The 22,839-nt window shown below is 41.6% G+C and overlaps 1 protein-coding gene across 4 annotated transcripts in view; it reads left to right on the top strand.

Annotated features, from left to right (window-relative positions):
- The first annotated feature begins 7,427 nt into the window (after positions 1-7,427).
- Positions 7,428-22,839, top strand: part of HIPK3 (homeodomain interacting protein kinase 3) — a 74,563-nt gene continuing 59,151 nt past the window's right edge. For 2 of the 4 annotated variants that reach the window (XM_084520209.1, XM_084520205.1), the window contains exon 1: positions 16,082-16,294. The gene's annotated coding sequence lies outside the window, so the exon portion shown is untranslated. Of the gene's footprint in view, positions 7,531-8,169; positions 8,300-10,192; positions 10,365-13,597; positions 13,699-15,625; positions 15,796-16,081; positions 16,295-16,771; positions 17,141-22,839 lie in introns of those variants that run through there. The other 2 variants (XM_084520206.1, XM_084520207.1) reach the window with 2 other exon arrangements.

The following is a 22,839-nucleotide window of genomic DNA, read 5'->3' as shown; positions in this document are numbered from 1 at the left end:
GAGAACAAAGAAGTAAACTTCAAAAACACAAAGCCTGGAATTTGAACTAACCCATTATTTATGATTTTGAGATGGTTTGGGTGTCTGGCTTAAATTGTTAGCAACCACAATTGGGGTGGTTTTAGTGCCTTTATCGTGGTAGCTTTCACAAGCCTGGCACCACGTACATTAACTACTTAAAGTTGTGATTCTGCAACTTCTTGTCCCCAGCAGATTACACTGAGAATTCTTATGCAGTGATTACTCATGTGATTAAGAGTCATTCATGTAAATACATTTTTTACAGGGCTAAATGACTCCCTAAATTTTATAAGCTATTTGGTGTGTATATAGGGATTTCTGAATTAAAGTTTTTACTCTAGGCTTTGTTCAGTATTATCACTGACTGAGCCTTCCCACAATATGTCTTCTGTACATTTTCTGGTCCTTTCTCTTCTCCTGACTCTTCCTCCTTTGAGAAGTCATGATCCTGGATCAGGTGGTTTTAAACCTGAGTTTTAAACTCCAGGAAAAAACGTATTATTAGAAGTGAATATACCTCTCTGCTCCAAAAAATCATTTATTTAGTGCTTTAAAGTACCAATGCTAATGGCAAGTAATAATAATAAAACTATATTACGTTATATTTTGTTTCTTCATTCATCTTAGTGTTAAAATCTAATGCATTCAGCTTTAAAATAGAGAATATGTGGAGACTATACAAATTAATACACATAAACGGAAGAATAGCTGTTGGTTAATAATTTAAAAAGTTATTTTCTGAATATACAAAACTGAAAAATAATCATATTCTATCTGATTTCAGTGGTTCTTTTAATGCATTTAAGAGTATTGTTTGTCCACGTGCTGATGGAAGTACTGGAAATTCAGGTTTGTGCTGGTGGACCAAAGTTCTTTTTTTTTGTTTGTTTTTTTTGTTACTTTTATTAAGGATGAGAATATTTGCGTTTTTAGCTAGCTACTAATATCTTGAGCAGCTTGGGGTTTAAAAGAATCTTGTGTTTCACTGTTCATTTAATCTGTTTTCATTTTCATAAGCCTACATGGTATATTATAGGATTGATTGAATGACATTGAATTATGATCCGCTATCTGAGCTGGGTTTGTTTCTCCAGCAGCTCACCTTTTAGCATGCAACATTTTTGAATTAAGGTTGCATTAAAAGGTAATGCTATCCTCTCATTTGCATATGCCAAACATGATGCTTAATTGCTTAAGAGAGAGAATTCATCCCAACTATGAACGTGCCCCAGGCTGCAAAAAAGGGAGAGGAAGTCGTGCCTTGAATTGTCTCATCTTCCAGCGCTACTGCCAGAATGAAAGTAGGGCAGTGGGAACTTTCCTCTCCTATTGTCCTGCGACTGGAGAAAAATACAGGTTAGCCTTAAAACTTCTGCGGGAAGTAGGATACTAGGCAGGGTTTCCCTGTATTTTGTTCAAACTGCTCCTGACTTTAAAGAGAAAGGTAGGGGAAAACAAAACAAAAGAACAACAACAACAAAAACATCCTTTTTACTATCACTGGAAGCTTCACAGAAGTGCTGCCTTCTAAACTTGAGTGTTTTTTTTTTTTTTTTTTTTCTGTTAAATTATTACTGTTGGCAGTATGCATTAGTTTACATTACTAGAAGATGTTGGTAAAAAAAAAAAAAAAAAAAAAAAAAGAGGAATAGCTTGTTTGTACCAGGGGCAACTTAAATTGCCAGGATAATCCAAACAGATGGAGTACAAGTGGTGATAGGCCTTTTACAGACTGTTTGCTGTGAGATCTTAAGTGCCTCCTCCCACTTCTAAATATTAAAATTCAAGGTACTACTATCAGTATTGCATGCTTTATATCGTTCAGTTTGCTTTGTTTATTTTGTATTTTTATGTAAGTTACATACAAAGAAAAGTCTATTTTAAAAGCTGTTTAAGAGCTATGTCTTCCATCTGGCACGAAGAGCATTTCTGGAAGGGAGGGGAGAGAAACAGAGTACTGTCTGAGGTAAATTTGATAGTATAAGATGGGATAAAACAAGAGCACTTAGACTAATTTAATTAATGCCATGGTGAATTTAAGAATATGGTGTCCTCTGCAAGCATAAACGTAGATCAGTAGCTGAATTAAGGAAGCAGTATTAGGCTGCACCTGTTGGGTATCAAACTGAATTCAGACCTTGTTTCAGTCGTGCAGTTGGGACTGGCAGTTGCTGAAGGGATTAAATTATTTAAAGCCTTCAGCTGGCTGGTGTAGGCTAGCAATAGCTTATAAAACACTTAATCTATTTTTTTTAATCTGTTCATATGTTTGCTTTACTTAGACAGTAAAACTATACATGACACACACCTGCCACATACTGAAGCTCTTTGTCAGATATTTTAAATTTATCAATTAGAGCAGCCTCTAAACTGTGACCATTTGGGTTTCTTTGACAATACGCTTTTTGTTAGGCTGGAAGTTTGCTTTGATGCACTCAAAGCCAAACATGAATTATGCAGACATACATTTTTTTCCACTTTTCTTTAAGATAGGTTCCATTCTAAGGCAAATGCTGCTGTCCAAATAATTAATTTTTAAAGTTACCATTTGGTTTGTGTCTTAAAAAATAAATAAAATAATTCCAAACAGTTTGGAGCTCAAGAACTATTTTGGGAATTCTTTTAATCCAGTTCAAAAATAGGTAATAGTATTTAACTTGTAACATGGTGCATCGCTTGTTTCTAGAAAGCTCCAAGTAGTTAATGGTAAGTTACAATATGGACTGGGCTGAAAAGCAATCTGGATAGCTGTGCAACACGGGATTAATTAGGGAAATCCTCTTAGGTTTGATTAGCCACTGCTTAGATCTACAGTTCTTGTTGTTGGTTCTTCCTATTAATGTCTCCTTTCTGTCGAAGTTGATTGTTGTGGTTTGGGTTTTGCCTCGTACCCTTTTGTGTTGAAGTGAAGTAGTACTGAGTAGATTTCGTAGTCCTCCAAATACCAAGCAGAATAACACCTGGAGTCGATTCAAATTCATGTTGGCATTCTCTGAAAAATCTTTTCAATAATAACATTGCATATGGTTAATTTCTATTTCGTTCAGCAAATGATTAATTATGTCATCTTATTTGGCCTTCAGTGGTAAATTAAGGGACAAGGAGGCATATGTATCTGCTAAAAAGGATGAGTAAATGCTTATTCATGGAGATGAGACAGTTCCTGCAGCATGCTCTTCATAGAAAGCATATGTTGTTGATATTTCTGGCGAAGCTTTAATTGTCTTTCTTTTTCATTACACTGTGAAACTGTGATTTTTATTTCTGTAAAATTAGTTTCTTGTAGTACCATCACCGCAGAATAATTTACTGAGTTGTGAACTACTCTATATTTTGTTTGGAAAATGTATGTGATAAACTTGTAAAATCTAAAGCACGTATCTTGAAGTCATTTGACTAGTGTTCCTTATCTGGTGCTAAAACTTATTTTACTAGGGAATATGCTACTCTTCAGGAGTAAGAAAGGAAAGAAGAAAACAAGAGAAAAAAACAACAACAACAATAATAAAGGCTCCAGAGCCCTGAGGCATGGAAACTAGCAAGTGGGCACTTCAGGACTGTGGCTAGATGGCTCAGCAAAATACTGGTAATAATAATAGAAAAAGATGCAAGAAGGCCTGTGAGGAATTGAACACTTCAGTGAGCGGTGATCGGTTTCCTTGGTGCTGGGATTTCCTGGTATTACACAGTGCTCTGTACGTTTCAGGGCAAGGCTTTGTATTTGGTAACACAGCGTACTATTAAAACTGAGAGACCCGTATCTTAGTTTTTACTACGGCTTCTGCAGTGCAACATCAGTTAGAATTTATTGCGAGTAACCTTCAGTAGCCATCTAAGTATCTTTTCTCCTATAAGAAGGCATGAGATCTGAAATTCTGTTTCACCTTGAGTGACCTAGGAAACTTATCTCCATCCGTGATTCACCTAATATGATCTATAAGAATGAATTGGGTTGGCTGCTGTCGTGTCTCTAGACCAAAGGAAAGGAAAATGTAATTGTGATGCAAATGTAACTCTGAGAATGCAACGCTCTGGAATAGAGAATCAACTGAATTTCACGCGTGTTGGTAAAAACGTGCAGGAAAAGAGAAAACAGCAACCTAGATGTAAGAGACAAGTGGAAGATGAAGGCGATTAAATGCTATCCATATAGCTTCCGATTCCTGAAAGCCAGGCAGAAGCTGATCTGCCTGCCAGCCCCTGGGGAGGGTTGCAGCAGGCTCCCAGGCCGGGCTGGGAGCACAGCATGTGCCCTGGCACACCTCTTGGCTGGATGAAGCCGTGGCAGCAGCACCATGCAAGCCCCCGTTCCCAGAGGAAATCAGAATTACGGCATGACGAGAGAAAGGAAGGATCTCGACCTCGGTGCGGGAGGGAGGGCTCTGAATCACGCAGCCCAGGAGTGCGTTCCTAATACGGGATAGGAAACGATTCAATCTGGTTAATTTTAACAGTGCTAAATTTCCACAGCCCTTTAGTGCAGCCAACACCATGAGGTTAAATACCGTCTCTTCTTATTCAAAGAAAAATCAAAACTTTGCTGATAATGCATGTGATTTTGTACTTCCTGCCAGACCACTACAGAGTGCTATTATTTCCCTTAATTGTGAAGTGAATTTACTATAAAGCTCACTGATGGGAAAAAATTGCATTACTCGTCCGTTGTTTCTCTTTGATTCCTTGGCTGGCTTTCAGTCCTGCCCTGGAGCTGGGCTGTCGATGGCATAAAGCAACAGCACAGCTTCTGTGGGCACACGGAGGGTGCCTCGGGCTGGGGCACGACTGGACGGGACATCTTGGAAAGCATTCAAAAGGCCGTGTGGCTTTGGGAAAATAACACCAGCTTGCTGCTGGGGTGAGAAAGATGAGCTTGGGCTCCCGCACGTGAGTTGAGTATCTTCCCTTTCTGGCTTCCAGGTAGTGGCTGGGTGCAGCTCCCCAGGCCCGCCGTCTTCGTGGCTGTCGTTCCTACCCTGCTAAGAAGCATTGCACAGAATTGAGCAATATGGTGAATACGTGGTTGGCAGCACCCGTGGTTTTCCTCAGCCACTGCTTGGTCAGGAACTGGTACTGAGGCATTTTCAGTTAGTTAGCAGCTTCCTGCTGTGGGATGGCATGTACTGCATGGTTTCGCTTTGTTTGCTCTCTGTCTTTTATTTAAAACGCAAAGTGAAAAAAGATGCCGGCAATTTGCAATGCTTGCATGTTCCCAGTGCCTGGGATGGAGTTATGGTCTGAAAGGTTCCCGTATGGAACAAAAAATCAGCAGAGTTTTTATTTAGATTAAAACCTAGATTAGGTTCAGCAAGTTTTGCAACATTTACTTTTCTGTGAAACGCTGCTTAAACCTGGTTTTCCACTGAGAAAGACTGATTCAACTAAATTGGAAGGGTTCATAAATGTATAGCGATCGTGGTAGACGTTTATAATAATGTCAGCATGTTGTAATGTAATTAAGCTGTTGCATTTGTCTTTCTTTTCCAATATACTGCAGCTCTGTCACTTTTGGGGGCCGTCTTGATGCGTCTTGGAACAATAATTTCTTGGATGTCTAAAGCAAGCCTTTTGGGGGATGTGTTAACTAGGTAATTTCTGGTACCAGTTAGCTCTAACTAAGTAAAGCAAGTACACAGAGGACTGTAGAGAAAGACCAATTGATTTTAAGATGTCTGGAAAAAATAGTGAACATTGTGATGTGTGGAAATACGTTGGGAGTTTTCTGTGGACTGAAATTAACCATTTTGAAGCAGCATTGGGTATATCCTCTGGAACAGCTTGCTTTAAATTGTACAACTGTATGCTCTCTAGCTTAGATAAAATAATACTCTGAGCTAATATTCACTTAGAATTAGAGTGAAAAATAGATTTCATTTTCTCATGTTAAACTAATTACAAAATTAAGACTTGAATTAGAAGGTTAAAAAGAGGTCTCCAAAATAAATCACTTTTGAAGCCCTACGACCTTGTTGGTTGTATCATAAATGTCAAGCTGTAAAAATTATGCTCTGGAAAGAAACTAAATTAAAAGTACTATGCAGAAAGGAGCTTTGCCAAAGATATTTCAGTGAGTAAGCTTGACTCCACAGTCACTTAGCGAGGATGCTGATAAGGTACAAAAGCCAATGTAAAATCATTGTAAATAATGTAAACGCAATTGATGCTAGAAATGACAGAACTCAGTTTGCTAGTCCAGAAGGCATTTCTGTGGCTGCTGTTGAAACATACCCATACTGAAATGAAAGAGAAAAAGGATAAATGACCATGCTAACTGCAACCCAGATACTCCATCATGATCAGAAATACAGCTAGGAGCTGTTTTTTTTTCCTTTTCCTTAGCTATGCAAAAAAATCAGTTAAAGGACATGAGTTAACCTGCTTATTTTTAAGCACCAATTAGTGCAAAGGCTGCAGACATCGATTAAATTAGTTTTAAATGCCTGGTAGTAAGAAATACACTGTTGAAGAACTAGATAATTAGGCAATTTCCTACTGTATTTTTAATTAAAGATAATATTCTGAGCTTGAAATTGAAACGTGGGAAAGTTAAAGAAGTAATTCTTGAATTGAGCTAGTGCTTTTCAGTATCATCTGAGTGGAATACTACTCTGGCTTCAAAGCCTCATATAAGCAGCTAAAGCAATCTTTCACACATGTAACAGATACAACTGTTTAATAAAATATGAATGAAGAGCAGCTCGCACCCTGCTGTGGAAGAGTTATTAGTTTCTAGTATAATAGATGAACTGCATCTGTTGAAGAAATGCATTTAAATGGTAAAGAGTGTTTGATAGTTGCATTTCATATGTTAAAAAATATTTATACTGCTTTTCAATTCACAAGTAAATAGCTATCATTGTACCAGACTATTAAAAAAAATCCCTATTTTTATGGCATATAGAGATGAATGAAAATACACTAAATTTTTTTTTTTTTTTTTTTTTCCCACTTTAGCCTGTAAATTTCCCTCTTAAGGTACTGGCCGTTGGGGATAGATAGGTATGATTGTAAGCAGTGCTGAAAGAAATAGGGGAAGATCCGAGTAAAATCTTGCCAGCAGCATCAGTGATGTACTTTCTGAAGATTTCGGTGAGACTGGTATTCCGTTTCAAGGGGGTTGTGCAGTATGCACACTTCTGTGTCTTTCGGGAGAGGGGAAATGTTGGCAGCCCAACCATAATGAATAACACTGGAACTGGCAAACTTCCTTCCTTCAGGAAAGGAGGAGTCCTGAGGCAGGCAGCTGGTGTGCGGGTAGACTCTGCCTGAAGTGCTGGCCAACATCGTCTCCTTGGTCCTTGTATATTCCCCTTTCTGTCTGAACCGAGCTCTTGTGTCTCATCTAATACTTAGGTAGCAAGTTCTGTAAAAACAATATTCAAAAACCATCCCTTTGTTTTGTATTTTAGGTGACTCCTGACCATGAAATCCTGGTTGACAACCTGGACTGCTCTGCTAGCGTTACGGTCACTGTGCCCACTGAAATTAATGCTGTTATTCCACGTATTCGTAGTAAGTCCTGTTAATTAGTAATATAATTTCTGCATTGTGATTTTGATCAGGTTTTTATGTAGTAGATACACGTAAAGCACCAGGAGATATTTGGCTGAAAACGTAACTTTTACTGTTATTCCAGCATTATTTGTCACAGCTGTAAGCAGAAGAACCTTGATAAAATATTCAGTGAGCAAATTTGCTTCAGTAATCAATAAGCAACTGGAGCCACATTCATCCTAGAAATAACTTTACTGACCATAATGGCTCTGCACCAGGAATTCATTTAGCCAGCATGGCTTGTGCTGTCTGTAACTGTCCATTAGCTTCCTCTCCACGGTGAGATGTTGAGGTTTGTGCCCAGACCTGACTCGGCCCTGCTGCTGCTGGTCCCTTCTGGAGGTGTTGGGATTAATGGCGAGTGCTGCTGTGGGCAAAGGTTGTTACTCATGCAATTTGGCTGTTATCAAGAAAACTAGACATAAGGGGGAAGCAGTGTGAGGTGCCTGGGGTGGCTATGGGGCCAGGGCACCCTAGCTCTGCTCTGCTGGGGCCTTCTTCCAGGCAGCGGCTCCCCGCTGCTTGGGGCTGCCCCGCCGCTTCCAGCACCTCTTGGCCTTTCCCCTTGTTGTAATCTCTGCTTTCTTCGCCTTCCAGGTGTTAGTGAGAAGCAGGCAGATAAAAGTGGATGGAAAGCTGGCTGACGTGTACAGTAGGTACTTCTGGCTTGAAAAGAAATACCTTAAAACGTGCCCCATGAATTGATTGGCTTTTGCTATATAGAAAGGTCAGTTGAAAAACCCATCCCTGTTGATTAAGTAGTGTGGCTTCTTTCATTTTTCTCATGCCTCAACATTTAAGTATTTCAGCTGGTGCCCTAACACTTGCCTTCTAGCTATAACCTTGAGTTGCTTTTAGGTATTTTGTGAAACATGAACAGTAGGTGAAAGACTTCCTCACAGGATGCCCTTCTAACACATTTTGAGTTATTATCCAGAATAAAAATGCTTGCTATTAAATGTTCTACGTGCACTACGAAGTGTTTACTGCAATAATATTTAGTGTTTACGAAATTGAATTGAAAAAACAATGCAGATTTTTAATTAAAATATTTGGTTATGTTCAGGTAAGTATTTTTAAATAAAATATATTTTTAAATATATTAAGATATTTTATAAGCTGCATATAGAAAAGTAAGTCTATAAAAGTGCTTTTTGTTATTGAGCTAGGAAAAGAATAAATTTATACATTGAATAATAATTGTCTAGAATAGCTGTACGTGTTTTCTTCCTTAAAGTTCAGTGCAAGATGCATGAATGGAAGTACTTTAATCTCTGACAGATGTACTATTTATGTAACATGTGCCAGTTTTATCTTATTCTAGACAGAATCAGTTTCTATGAGGAAAGATAAATCTGAAAATGGTTTTGAAGTTCAGTGCACGTATTCGAACCGTATAAACTGTGCTTCATAAGTCATGAGCACAGTGCTGGCAAAACCAACGTTTTTACATTCACTTCCAATTTTCTGTTTTTCTCAAGAGCTTCAGTCTGTATTAAGTAGCATCTGAAACTGATGATGGGGGCTTTTATTTGTTGTTGCAAAGCTCTGAGGATAAAGTAAAAATGTTTGTACATATATTCAGTAGAATCATTGTTATGATATGGCAATGCTCAGCCTGGTGTGGTAATAATTCGATGCTTTGCAGTCTCTGTCCCTTCATTTTTCTCACCTGTTGTATCTCATCGCTGATCATTTTCATGTTGAATGTGATGTGTCTATGACCATGTTTTTATTTATAGGTACAGATTTGCCATTTTCCTTTCCGCTTCTGCTCTGTCATCTTCTAAACATCAAAGCATATATATTTAGGGTACTTCTGTCTTCCAATAAGTGTGCTAATTATATCAAACCCCGATAAAGCCAGAAAAACAAACTGATTTCCTGACTGCCTTCATCCTAAATGTGATTAAAATGCTACATGGGTAGACGTGCCTTCTTCAAGATGGTATTTTAGTATACTTTACACATTTTTTATGTAGTCAAAAGTCTCTGTAATCTAAGCCAGAAAACAGCAAGAGCTAAAATAAATCTTACTAGAAACAGTAAGTTAAAAAAATAAAATTATCGAACGAAAATATTGCTAAACCTTTTCCTGTGATTTAAATGCTTATAAACGTAAAACATTACAGGCTAAAATAACCGCAGCGCCAACTGCACATGCGGTTAGCTACGTAGCAGTGTTAACTTATCTTCCCCTCTATTGTTGAAAGCGATATTGCATACAGGCTACAGTACTCTGCGGACCGTAAAGGCAGCCCGCTGCTATTGTGCTGGTGATGTGATACTTTCTGCCAAGTGTCTCATTACTAGGAGTGGACGCGGTGTGTTTCACTCGGTCAAAACAATCCACGAAACTACTGCTGAACATCACGTTTTCTTTTGGGACAGGCTTGGACTGCTAATGGTCTGGAACAGAAAAATAACAAAAAAAATATATGTGCAGATCAGTTCTGTAATGTGAAAAAAAAAATCATTAGAACGCTTGTATCTCAGAATAAACAAATTCATGGGAAAACATATTCTCTGCTAAACAAGGACATATTTTTTTCTTATAATGGTTTGATCTCATTTCATAACTCATGTAATTAAAACGTGTCTTCCCTGTTGTTCATTGCAGGAGGCAAGTCTCTAACGTGGTAATTTAAATCTTTAACAAAATACCAGTTAAAAAAAATCTTTGAATGATGGCTCATGGGAGGAAAATAAGGAAGGCTCTAAGATAACTGCTTTTGAAACGTAGGAAAACATAATACTGAGTTCCTGATGTATTAAACTGCAGGAGGCTACAGGTGAGCAGCTGAAAGCCTTGTGTATGTTGCTTCAGGTAGGACTGCTCCTCGGGAAGGTTTTGTGCCACAGACAGACGAGTAACAGGACCTTGCCCCAGTGCGACAGCAGCTTGGTTTGTTGTGTGGTTGTTTTTAATGCGGGTGGATTTTGGGTGCCACTGAGTGAGGCCCTGGCTTGGTCCCCAGGTGCATGCAGGATGAGGCAGGATGGAGCGAGGCGGTGGGGCCCTCCGCTGGGTTATGGTTAAGGGGTGATCTGGTGCCATGCCTGCCCCTCTGAGGTTTGGTGAGCCCTCTGGGGGGAAACATGGTGTGCTCTCAGTAAAGGGCGAACTTCTCTTTGCCACAATGCAATGTCAGTCTCAGCTGGGAGTCAATGAATCGCGCTATTTACTTCAAAAGGCTTTGGAATCTGTCCTAGAAGCACATCCCCAGAAATCCTTATTCAAGTGGTTTTACCGAAGTAAATAAAGTTACTAATAAGCGACTACTCACTAGAGTAATGCAGGATTATGTTTAAATTCAGTAATTTGACTGCCCACTTATGTTTAATGACGTTTATTTGCAGGAATGATGCATTCTGGAAAGCGAGGTCAGCCGGAACACTTGTGGTGTTCATCCGTCTGCAACCCTTGATCCTGCAATGTAGTAGTCACTAAAAATAGGAGCCATTACTCAACTGTAAAAATGAAATGGTTGGCAATATTAGTGGGTGGCACACTGAATATTCACAAGTGTGGGATGCAGAAGTGTGATGCTCATTTCGTAACAATAGTAAAAAGTACAATATTTATTCGAGGTTTTATAAATTATCACGGCATCATAAACATTTTACTCTGATTTTTTTTTAAGCAAGTTATTTTTCTCCTTCACAGGAGAAAGTGTCTCATTTTTATTTTTATTTTTTAATAAAAATACATTCGTCCAATGTTTTGATATTCACTTGGTAAGGTTATTTTTACTGCTTGGCTGCCATAATTAAGTTTAAGTTGTACTGTCAGCAGTGTTAAAGCTACATTTTCTATTGTTTGTATTCTGTTGGTGTGATTCTAACTATAATTATTTTTCATTGACTGGTTTGGGTTATATCTCTCCATGTTTGGATTCTCACAGCTTTGTTGTGTAGTACTCAGGTATTGTTAAACATTCTATTTGTCCTTGCCAAGTGCCTGAAAAATACAAACATTAGATTTTTGTACGTATTTAACATTTGTTAGTCTTATTAACTTCTTCAAATTCTTTTGCTGTTGGAGAGAGAAGAAAACTGTGGATGTAGTGTATACTTATGTGAAAGACACTCATATGCCACAGTGGTTAATAACTGCCTGAAAATAGCAAATTAAAGTAATAAGGTAAGTAAGTTTCATGAAGATCTCATCTTTCCTTGTGGATCTTCTAAAGCATACACGAGGAATGACCCACTTCTGCAGCTTTTACAATGAAGAAAAACAGATTGAAAATGAAAGTATTGATTGAAAAATATAATACCATGATACATCATTATTTACGTGATTCAGTAAAGGCATTTACGCTACCCTGTAGAATACTGCATTATTCTGCCTTTTTATGGTTAAAAAATATGTAAATATGAACGAGTATTTAGCGTAAGCAGCTTAGCACACTGTGATGAAGCATTTGTCAAATCTACACCTCTTGATGTAAGATGAGCACAGTGGAATTTCAGAGCATCCCTGGACAAAATCATCTGTGACAGTTGGCCAGGTGCCAATTTTATTAACCATAGTTGTCCCCCTTGGTTGTTTCAACAACAGTGGCTCTTAAACTTCAAAAGAAAAGTAAGGTCGAAAACAAGCAATCATCAAAAAAACAAACTGAAACAACAAAAAACAACCCCTGCGACCAACCTCTGCAAGCCCTACAGTGGGAGTAATAATCACTTGTATAATTTCAAAATAAATGCTTGATATTTTTCCACTTCTGTGCATTTTCAGTTGCTTGAGACGTAAATGTCGCTCATCTATAGTGTAGTTGTGCTGCCTTTCCTGGATGATGTGAAAACTAAGCGTTCCACCTGGACAAATGTTTTAGGGAAGGAAGCTCTAAGTTCTTGCACAAAATTGGGTGTTCTGTATTTTTCTTGAGGTAAGCATTTATTACAAAGTGAGAAGGTGCAGTTGATTAGTAGATCATACAAGGCTTTTATCTACGTGATAACAAAAAAAGATTTTAGAGATTCCTTCTCCATTTCCTAAGAGCTACCACCACTGTGGTCACCCTGTCATTATCTTTGTGCACAGGACCAAGCGTTGTTGCTTAACACTTGGCAGAATTTGAAATGGCAATGCCACAGTGGTGCGTGAGGGCATTAAGGGCAGGGGGAGGTACCAGCAGAAAGGCAGGTGAGCAGAAGAACATTTTCAGTCTGTTTTTTTTTTTTTTTCTTTGTGAGAGCCACGGATGTGGGTCACTCCTCAGGCATACTTTGGGTGACCCATAAAGAAAGGTGAAGTCTTCATGAAATGAACATCGGCATGTGCACGCCCCTTGCACAAAGCCTCAGAACGCACCACTAGCCCTTGGAAAGTGTCTTTTGGCCTTTGCAGTTTTAAAGCTTTTAAATCTTATGGAGAAGCCAGGCAAGTTAAACAGCAAGTAACCAAATGCACTTGTTTTCTTCTTAGTCTTGTATTAAAGCTATTTTGATAAAGTCGTATTCTGATGTGCAAAAAATGAAGTGGAAATAACAGCTGTAGTTCATGTTTCACTACGCATGCTTACTTTTTCCAAATGACTAATAATGTAAACTGCATAAAGAAATTTTTAAATTGAGGAAATACAGTGCTTCTCAGCTGAACTTGCAGTTGTTGCAAGAAGAGCCAGGTGAATCTTTGCTTTAAATTTGAAAGTAATAGCATGGAGGTCATGGTGTGGAAGGTTAAAAGCACTAAAACAAACAACAGTGGGAGTGGGACCTTCCCCTTTGGCACTTTCCTTGTCACGGGCTAGACTTGCTACTGTGCTCTGCAGGTTGGGTGGCTGCAGCCTAACAACCTGCAGCGGTCACAGCAGCGTGTTCCCAAGCAGCATGCTGCTGGGTGGTTTGGATTTTGTAATTTCTACCCAGAAAACTAAACTGAGGACTGTGCAGCTCTATTAGACTGAGGGAAAAAAAAAAAAAAAATCTGCCTTCCTCATTGTTAGCTCTGACATCCACTGAACTTCTTCCTGAGCTAATTCAGCTCACCAAAGAAAACCTTCTGCTTTTTTTGCAGGGCGTGCTTCATCTACTCAGTAGGAGATTCAATGCCAGTGTCGCTGGACAGTAATCGTCAGGAGAATTGAACTGGATGCGTGGAGAGGAGTCAAGAAAATAGTAAGAGACCAGTTCTTGTCCTTTTAGCAGTGATGCTTCATTGTTACATGCAATTTCATCCCTATGTTGTTCGTGATTGAGCGATGGGCCTGACAGATGGAATTACAACCCTATGGCCCTGCCTTTCCAGTCCTTATCTGTATGCTTTTGCTTCTCTAGCCAGCTCTAGTAGCACAGCCTTGTTCAGAACTCTGTGCTGAAGCACATTCAAGAATTAAGAGTCTGGCAGATGTAAACAACGTATGAAGTGATGTAAACAGCTCACACGGGCCATACAAAATATTTTGATGATGTAGCTTATAGCAGTTTGAGTAAAACAAATTGTTCTAGCCAAAGCATTTTCTGTCTGTGTCTACACTTGGGATTTTTATAACAAAAATAGCACAAAGTGTCATCGGTAGGTGTGCTGCCAAATGGTTCTAGCCTGGGTTTGTCCTCAGATCTTCTCTTTTTGCTGCGTACTAGTTTTACATCTATTAGAAATGCCTTTTTCTACGATTTCTGTTTCTTTTTTTCCACCCTGAGCACTAGCATCTACCTACTTTTTATCCTCAGTAATGTTATAGAAACGAGGAAGAACAAAGAGCCCATGGAGGTATGTGTTTCAATGCTGAACTTTATAAACGAATCTAAACGACACGGGCCTCCTTCCACTAAGTCACTCAAGTACAGTGAAACAAAACACTCCCCTTGGAGCCCTATCAGTCGTCCACGTTACTTACAGGTGTAACAGGAGTTTCTGCGTTAACCCCTCAGTTGCCTACTGGCACAAAAATACCTGCCCGGAGAAAATTAGGACAAGGATGTGTTTGCTATTTATCAGATGACAAAAATAAAATCATGTGAGAGCTTCTCAGACACAGTCGTATTTAACTTCTGATCCAAGTGTTTGTCAGAGATTTTAAAACTCGCTGATACGCTCCGTGTGGCATTGCTGTATGTTGTAGATAGCTAAAAAGTCCTCAGTGGCCCCAGCAAGCCTTAGAGGTGGGTGGCTGAATGAGGAGAATCAGCACTTGAGCTCTGCAGTGAGCAAAAGCTGGAGCTCTTGTGCCCTTTTGGTCAGCTTACCCTTTGGGTCCTAAGTACGAGGAAGTTTGCACTCAGCACAAGGAAGACTTATCGAAACAGCTCCCAGATAGGGTAAAACGATGGATATTTGGGGAGATGCTAAACTCTGCAAAAGCAACTGGAGGAGTTGCGAAGAGGTTTGAGAGATGGATTACACTCTGGTGATACTCCTGCTAGTGGAAATCTAGCTTGATTTAAAAAAAAAAAAAAAAAAAAAAAAAAAGGAACATATGAATGAAACTGCAAAACGGTGCTGTATTTTGGGAGGCTCTGTTATTTAACAAGCATGACCAAGTCGTGAGGAAACATGAAAAGCCCAGAGAGCTCAGCATAACAGGAGAGGTGATGCACCCCCAAACATGAATTCCTTTTCTCTAAACTTGAATTCAAACCTATTTCTGAAAGCTGTTGGTGAAAATTGTGCAAATGCATCAGTGGAGTGTTGGATTTATAATTTGCTCTCTGTTTAGAGGATCAGCATCATCCTGCTTACAACCATATTTGGATTCGGTTGTCCAAGCAGAAGAGGCTACATGGGGAACAATACGAGAATCGCTTCAAGTAGTTCCTACAAACCAGCTGTAAAAATATGGCAAGACTGGTTAGTAGCTGAGTAGGGGTATTTTATTTTTCAATAGATCACGAGCTATTAATTAGGGGGTGATGTATGCCAATTAATGTTTGTGGACGCAATACACTTAGGGATAGAATCAGTATATACCTAACGCTTTATTTCATTCAGGCATTTTAGGGTTTGTATGCTTAACTGATCAAGAATGTTTCTGTTCTCTCTGTAAGACTGTATAAAGTCTTTCAAAATAGATTGTTAATATAACGTGTATCAATAATTCACTAGGAAGCGGATCCTTCTCGGAGAGGTGTGAAGAGGAGCGTGATTAAACCCTGTACCATCCGCAGAAATGCGACGGGCACCCCTTACCACCTACAATTTCCTAACGCCGGCTCCCACCTATTTTTCCCCACCCCTCATTTCGGCGTGAAAAATAAACGATTGCGGGCGGTTGGGTAAGTAAAAAAAAAAAAAACCACCAGCTGGCTATTTGGGGCAAAGAGGTGGAGCAGCACCAAGGCTTTAGGGGCGAGCAGGGCTTCCTCCCGCGCCCTATACCCGCGCTGAGGCCTGTCTGGGGGCACGGGCTGCCCAGGGCCTGTCAGTGCCCGGGGCCGTGCGGGGGCGCTGCGGGCGGGCGGAGGCGGAGGAGGAGGAGGAGGAGGAGGAGGAGGAGGAGGAGGCGGCGGCCGGTGGGGGCGGGCTGGGTGCCGGCCCTCCCCGGGACGATGAGGCGGAGGCCCGGGCTGCCGAGCGGGCTGAGCCGCGGCGCTTCCCTCGCAGCCGCCGGGACAAGATGGCAGCGGCCGAGGCGGCGGCGGCAGCAGCAGCGGCAGCGGCGGGGCTGAGCGGCTGAGCGCGGCGCTGACCCGCGGCGCTCCCGGACATGCCCAGGGCGGCGGCAGCGGCAGCGGCAGCTCCAGCCCGGACGCCAGCGCGGCCCGACCCGTGAAGGTGAGCGGCGGGCGGGCGGCTCCGTTCCCCCCACCCCCGGTGCCCTCCACCGCCGGTGCCCGGGCGCCGTTGGGGCCGGCGGTCGCCGCCCGGCTTCGGTTGCCGTCAACAAGCCCCGAGCGGAGCTGGGCGGCGGCCGTCGGTCCTTCTGTCCGTCCCTCAGTCCGTCTGTCCGTCCCTCGGGGCCGGGCTGTGAGTACCGCCTGTTGACGCGCTCGGGAATATCCCCGGGCCAGGCCGGGCTGTGCCCGCCTCGCGGTGTCAGCGCCAGCGCCTGGGAGGAGGTCGGCTTCGGGCTGCCGGGCTCGGCTCCCCCCACCCCGCCCTGCCACCCTCCTGCCTGCTTTCTGGAGGATGACCTCGCTCCTTTCGGTCACCAAAACGCTCTGAAAGCCCGCTGTTAATATCGAGATCAGGACGCCGAGCGAAGCTGCGGCCGTGTGGATAACCAGGCGCGTTTCTCTGCTTCCTTTCCAGCCTTCCCTTCCATGACATCATTTGCAAAAAGTTTGCGCCCTGGTTTCAGAGCAATGCGGAAAAGCTCGGCCGGGCTCCGGCTGACTTTCTGGCACAGCCGTAATGCCTTAGCAGAATTAATAATGTGCGGGAGGCTTCTCGAAGCTAAGTTTAAAATCCACGCCGTAACTATCTCCTAAGCGCGGCAGCCGGCGGAGAGATTAATTAAGCATCTGGAAAATAGGTCAAGACTGCATTACCAAGTGGCGTGGTGAGATGGCAAGCGGCCGGAGCGAGGTGTTAACGTGGACTTACGGGGAGACAACCCATAGGGCTGCAGCAGCGGTGCTGGCGTTATCTGCCCCGCCGCCAGCCCGGTGTGGTAGCACGGTAAGGAGATGGCTGTGAGCACACGGAGCAGGCACTGGAGGTGGCTTTCATGCGGTGCCCGTGCTGCTGGGGTGGTAGCGCTGGCTGTGCTACTTGTCTAGGGTGTGGCACGGGCTGTGCTCAGAAATCGGCCCTGCCTTCGTGGGTCTGTGCCGAGAGATGCTCTCCTCGGCGTGGTCACGGTGTAGGCACCGCGATGCCGTGGCTGGAGTGAAGCGTGGTCAAAGGAATCGCTCGAGAAGCTGCTCCTGATCTGCTGTCTGAGATTTTTCTTTGTTTGAGGTTTGTTCTCTTTGCATGTTTCCTCCCTCCTGCCTTTCAAACAACTACCTGCAAAAACAGGGAAATGAGGCCGGCTCCTGCATAACGAGATGCTGGAGACGGAATAAAGACAGGGTGTGGGGAGGAAGCGTTTTCAACTTATCATTTAGAAGTCCGCATCGTTAATAGAAATATTACCGTCTGTGCGTGCTGCTCTTCCTGTTCTGCGCTTTATAGCAGTTGCTTCAAAACAGAGTTTGTGTTGGGATGGATTTTCAAAAAGCTGGTGTTGGATTGATTGCAGCCACTAAAACTGGCGGGACTCTAAGTGGTAATTTTAGAGGGCACAGTGCCGATTTGCCCACTTAGTGGGTAGAACAGAATTAGCTCTGCTGGTTCACATTAAAAATCCCAGCCTAAGCATGTGGGGATGTCAGGCTCTGCTTCCTCAAGCTTGCTTACGCAGGGTTGTACCTGCCTGTGCTATTTCAGGGGGTTGTGGTCTTAAAAAGAACATCATTTGAGAAAACATGAACTTTTATTCAAGCCTCTGTTCTCTTGTTTGCTGTTCTGCCAGTGCACTGGTTATATAAACCACAGGTACTTTAGACAAAACCTTGCATTTAGAAATAGGGCTTCTGGTGTTGTCTTTTGTGTGTGTGTGCAGGGAAAAATGCATTGATCGTGGGCACGGTGCTGTCATTTGGGACTGAGCGTGTGTTTCAGGCCGATGTTAAATCCAGAGGTCTGTACTAGAAAAAACATTGTAGTTGAGCTAAATTTCACCATTGCGACGTCAGGCCCGTGAGGTATTTTGGCACACAAGTGGTCTGCATTACAAAATAGCTGCTGTAGGCAGCGTGACTTTCTGCACAGGGCTTTGCGGGGAACAAGCCAGAGAATGTTGGTGGCTTTTTCTTTTTTTAAGACAAGCCTGAGCGGTACTGAATACATCGTTGTTTCACTGAATATGCAGGAAAAAAAAGAAGTTACAGCTAAGGGAAACTGCTTCGTTGACTCCACGAGCCCGAAGCAGGTAAAGCAGGCCTGATACTCAGCTGGCACATTCAGCCTAGTGGAGAACAAACAGGGAAGTAGCACGTCCTGGTGGTAATACCAATGCTCCTCCGGTACAAGTTCGGTGCTGCATTTTGCAAAATATTGTCTGTGTACGTACCTCAGCGAGGCTTGCGTGTTTTTGCCAAGCTTCTTCAGCTCACCGGCAGCGTTGCTGTGCAGTTCCAGAAGGATTTCAGAAGTCTTGGCGTAGGATTAATCTGATGAAGAAAACATCCTTGCCACTTCATCATTAAAACGATGAAGCTCCTGTGGATGGATCGTATGCATTTAGAGCTGGTCAAATACTTATTTTCAGCTGGTCTATTAAATTTGCTTGTGTTTGAAAATAAAGGGGAGTTAGAGTTGAACGTGGTGCTAGGAACTTTTACTCGTTTAATGGCTCTGTTCATAAGTCATCGAAATATTATTTTTGCTTCTCTAGCCCTGCTGACTGAAAGTGGGAAGTGGAGTGGAAAAGATGTATGGCTTTTAATTCAGGTCTTGGAAGAAAAGCTCACGCTTCAGGTGAGCTATCTGAGAGTGTATTTCAGATCTGTGGCTGCGATGTGTGTGAAATAAGACATCGGCAAGAAGAAGTAAAGGGCATTTTAGAGAGAGCTGAGTGGGGCGGTATACCTTAAATAACCACGCTAACTATATTTAAAGGGACTTTAATAACAGGCAGAGCCATGAAATGGGTTAGCAGTGGGCAATGCTTTGTAACTTCTCCAGGCAGGGAGCACCTTCTGTTTGACCTGAAGTAACCGAGAATGAAGCATAAAGCCTGGAAAATCCTGTCACCTGCCTGGGGCTTTTTCCACCCCCCTCTGTAGACCCTTCTGATTTAGAGCTGCTGTCTCTCTCTCGGATTTTTAGAGAAACTGAAGTTGTATTTCTTTTCAGAGGCACTAACTTTTAAGTGACGGAGAAGCAAATGAGCGGCACATAATTGCACAAGTGTTTTTATGGTTTGAATTCCTTTGATAGCATAGTATTTCCTACAGGGTATGTCCTCTTTCTTTTGTTTCTTAATCTTCCCTTAATTCTTCAGTTGTTTTATTTCGATGTAGTGAATGATGGGAAAGATGGTAAGAATTTGTGTGTGAGGATTATTTTTGGATGCAGTTTGGGGATAATCTTTGTACAGTTGTATTTCTTTTTCCACTGTCACTAATTTTGTTTCCATACAGTGTCCTAATGTTCCACTTCAGCCATGACAGCGGGTGACTTTCTGACAAAACGAGGTTAATCTTTAGTTTAGTGATTTTGCTTAAAACGGATGATGAGCCAAATACCTGGAGTGTCTTTTAGGCAAGGGAGTTCAAGTAGATTAATTCTGAATTTCTCTTATTTAGTGATTTGGAATCAGTTTAAAATTTCAGTGTTGCTGAACTTTACCTTCCTATGTTACTAACTGTACATATTTAATGGTCCTGGAATTACAGAAAGTTTTTTTTTTCTTTTTTTTTTTTTTTTTCCACCGTGTGTTTTCAGGAAGCATTACAAAGTACTCCTTTTTTCAAAGTGTCCTTTCTTCTAGCTCTGGTGTACCCTATTCCTGTGTAACAGGATGGTGTCTAGCAAAATACTGAGTTCAAGTTGTAAAACACAGCAGTAGAATAAGATGCAGTAAAATATCCAAAGACAAAGCAGGTAAAATAAAATATTTCCATGGATTTTCAGTACGATCCAAGTTATAGCAACAGTCTTGATATTTACAAAAGCAAACGAATTCTTACATACACAGAATTATTATGGCATGTTATGAATGACACTGCCATCAAAAAAAAACTATTTATAAAATGAGTAATCTCAAACTCATATGACTCTTTCCATTCTTACTAATGTAATTTACGGGTTCTAGAAAACTATTTTAGTGCTGTTTAAAAGCATGTTACAAATTAAATGTGACTAATGCTCTTCGTGTAAAAAGTCAGCTATTGTCGAATGAAAATCCTTTCGTAGCCGTATAAACATTGCTTGCTGAGTACGTACGTGGCTGCCGTAATTATCCGCTGAGGTAACTGGCAGATTTTTCTACCATTTTACACCTGATGAAAAATCCTGGGACAAGAAGAAGCAGGTCCTGATGCCTATTCCGAGTCCTGCTAACATCATGGTGCTTTAAAAATAAAGCTGTGCTCCGTGAGGTGGCCGTGCTGGGAGTCCTCTGCTGCCTGTGGTCCCTGTCTGACGGACACCCTGTGAGCACAGGAGTGCTTGTTGGCAGGCCATGAGGTCGCAGAGAACCGTAGCTGCTGGATTTGTGGCACCAGGCTGGAGCTCGTCTGTTGCCTTGCCTCGAGGTGCGTGGGGTCTGATCACCGAGGAGGTTTGCTGGGGGTTGTTTTAGGAGCTGTAGGAGAGTTTTGCTTTACTCTGCAGGAGGACGTGAGCTGTGAGATGGAAGCAGGGCTCGCCTGATGCTCATCTCCTCCTGGCATGTGAGAAGGGGAGGAGGAAAGTTGGTCCCTGGACAGGGAAACTGCAGGGAGAGCATCCAAACGAAGCAGTAAGCGTCGGTATTTACAGAAAATGGTGCTTCACCTCTAGCTATTTCCACCAGCTCGAGTGAAGAGTACTTGCTTCTTCTCTGTGTCACGCAGGCCCTGCCTGTGTTGCTGCCTAACAAGTGGTGTGACTTCTCTTCAGGAGGTTTTCTGCTTGTTTCTTGTAAAACATCTTCCTTTTTGACTGAGAAGCTGCTAGTGTGTATCGCTGCCTTGTCAATGTCTTCCTGCCTGTGTTTTCCTGGAATCTTAGGTCATCTGCCCAAACTTCCTCCCCCTTTCCTTTCAATTATTCTGTTTTCTCTTTTTCCCAATCATTAGAATTGCTTACTTGGCCAGAATCTGCCTGTTCTTGTGGGGATTTTTTTTTTCCCCTACAGCTTGTTTTTGAAGATTTAAACTATTTATAAGGATAGAGAAGGACTTCGCAAGATCTTTTTCATCACTTGCATCTGTTGAATATGGGAATTTTGGTGCTCCTGGGTCTTCTTGTGAATCCTTTCCAACGCAACAGGCTTCATTCCTAAGAGAAGAAGAAAAAGCTCTTTGTCTCCTCTTTCCTTATCTATTAATATCAGCTTATTTTGTGAGTCAAGAAATGAATTGGTGTTCAGTCGGATAGGATTGGGTTGCTTTCATGATACTCTAAAGTTTTCTTTAAAAGGCCTTTTCTGTACGGCTTTTGAAACGATGCTCTGGGCTAATGGCTTCCTGTGACTGGCAGCTTTGAGCTCTGTAACAGGGCAGCTTGGGAGTACTCCTTGAGAAATACTTCGGGAGCTCTTTGACGAGTGCTCTTCCAGACTGAATATGTTCCTAAAACTAAGTTGAAGAGACGGCTAAACTTTGTTTTAAAGATGAAAATGAATGGAACACAACAGGGGGAAAGCTGGCTTACTCTTATGATCCCAGTAGCCAGAGCACGAGATGGATATGTTGTGTGTAATCTTGCTTTCCTATTGTACATCTTCCTGTTCAGTTAAATCAATAAGTTCTGCGTAGGGGAGAGGGAGAAATTTCTTGCACTGGTGGCTTTGGGAAGTATTACAGTATAGGTTACTACGATTATTGATTTGTTAGGAAGCAAAAGGCTGAGCGTTCTGTGAGAGAGGATGCATTTCTGATAGGGATTTTGCCTATAGGAAACGCTGCTTCCTCCAGATCTTTAGAAACCTGGAAGAAGTGGTTTAAAACAAAAACAAACACCACCCTGAAACTGTTTTCCCTCCATTTTCTTTATTGTTCTACATCTGCAATGTACATACAGCTATTTTCAGTAAGCAGCCAAATCTATCTTCATGGTGTTGTTACTTACAAGGAAATAAAAATGCCTGACAATACTTAATGTGTTCATAATAATATTTTGCTTTTATGTAAGAAATTCATATTCTGAAAAGAAGTTAGGACTTGGAAAGGTTTTACTCTGTATGTGTGTACGTATGTACACATTATATATATGAAAGGAGTTCATTAATATATACACACACACGTTCTTACTGGGATGTGTTTATATACATGCACACATGCTTGTGTGTTTGTATATATGCCCTAGTAGGTATATGTTTGCAAGTTGGTTTTGGGTGTAGCTGAAGAGTCTGATCTGAAGATTGTAGCAGAAAAAGACAAATCAAGAGAAGTGTGTTGGATAAGATATCTTACTTATGTTAAAATTAAGTCAGATTTAAAACAAAAAACAACAAACAAACACCATAAACCTACCCAAACTGCACATTCTTTCTTACTGCAAAATGTTTATTGCAGAAGGAATTTGAATATGACCTAGGCGTGCTATGCTGACCCCTCAGTACCTGCTTGCTAAGTTCTTGTTGGTCCTGTTGGAAAAGTGGTAATGATTTTTCACATATTTGG

The sequence above is a fragment of the Aythya ferina genome (assembly GCF_964211825.1).
Source record: "Aythya ferina genome assembly, chromosome: 5".
NCBI classification, from domain to species: domain Eukaryota; kingdom Metazoa; phylum Chordata; class Aves; order Anseriformes; family Anatidae; genus Aythya; species Aythya ferina.
The sequence above is the reverse complement of the archived record's forward strand: the minus strand, read 5'-3'. Positions and strand labels throughout refer to the sequence as shown.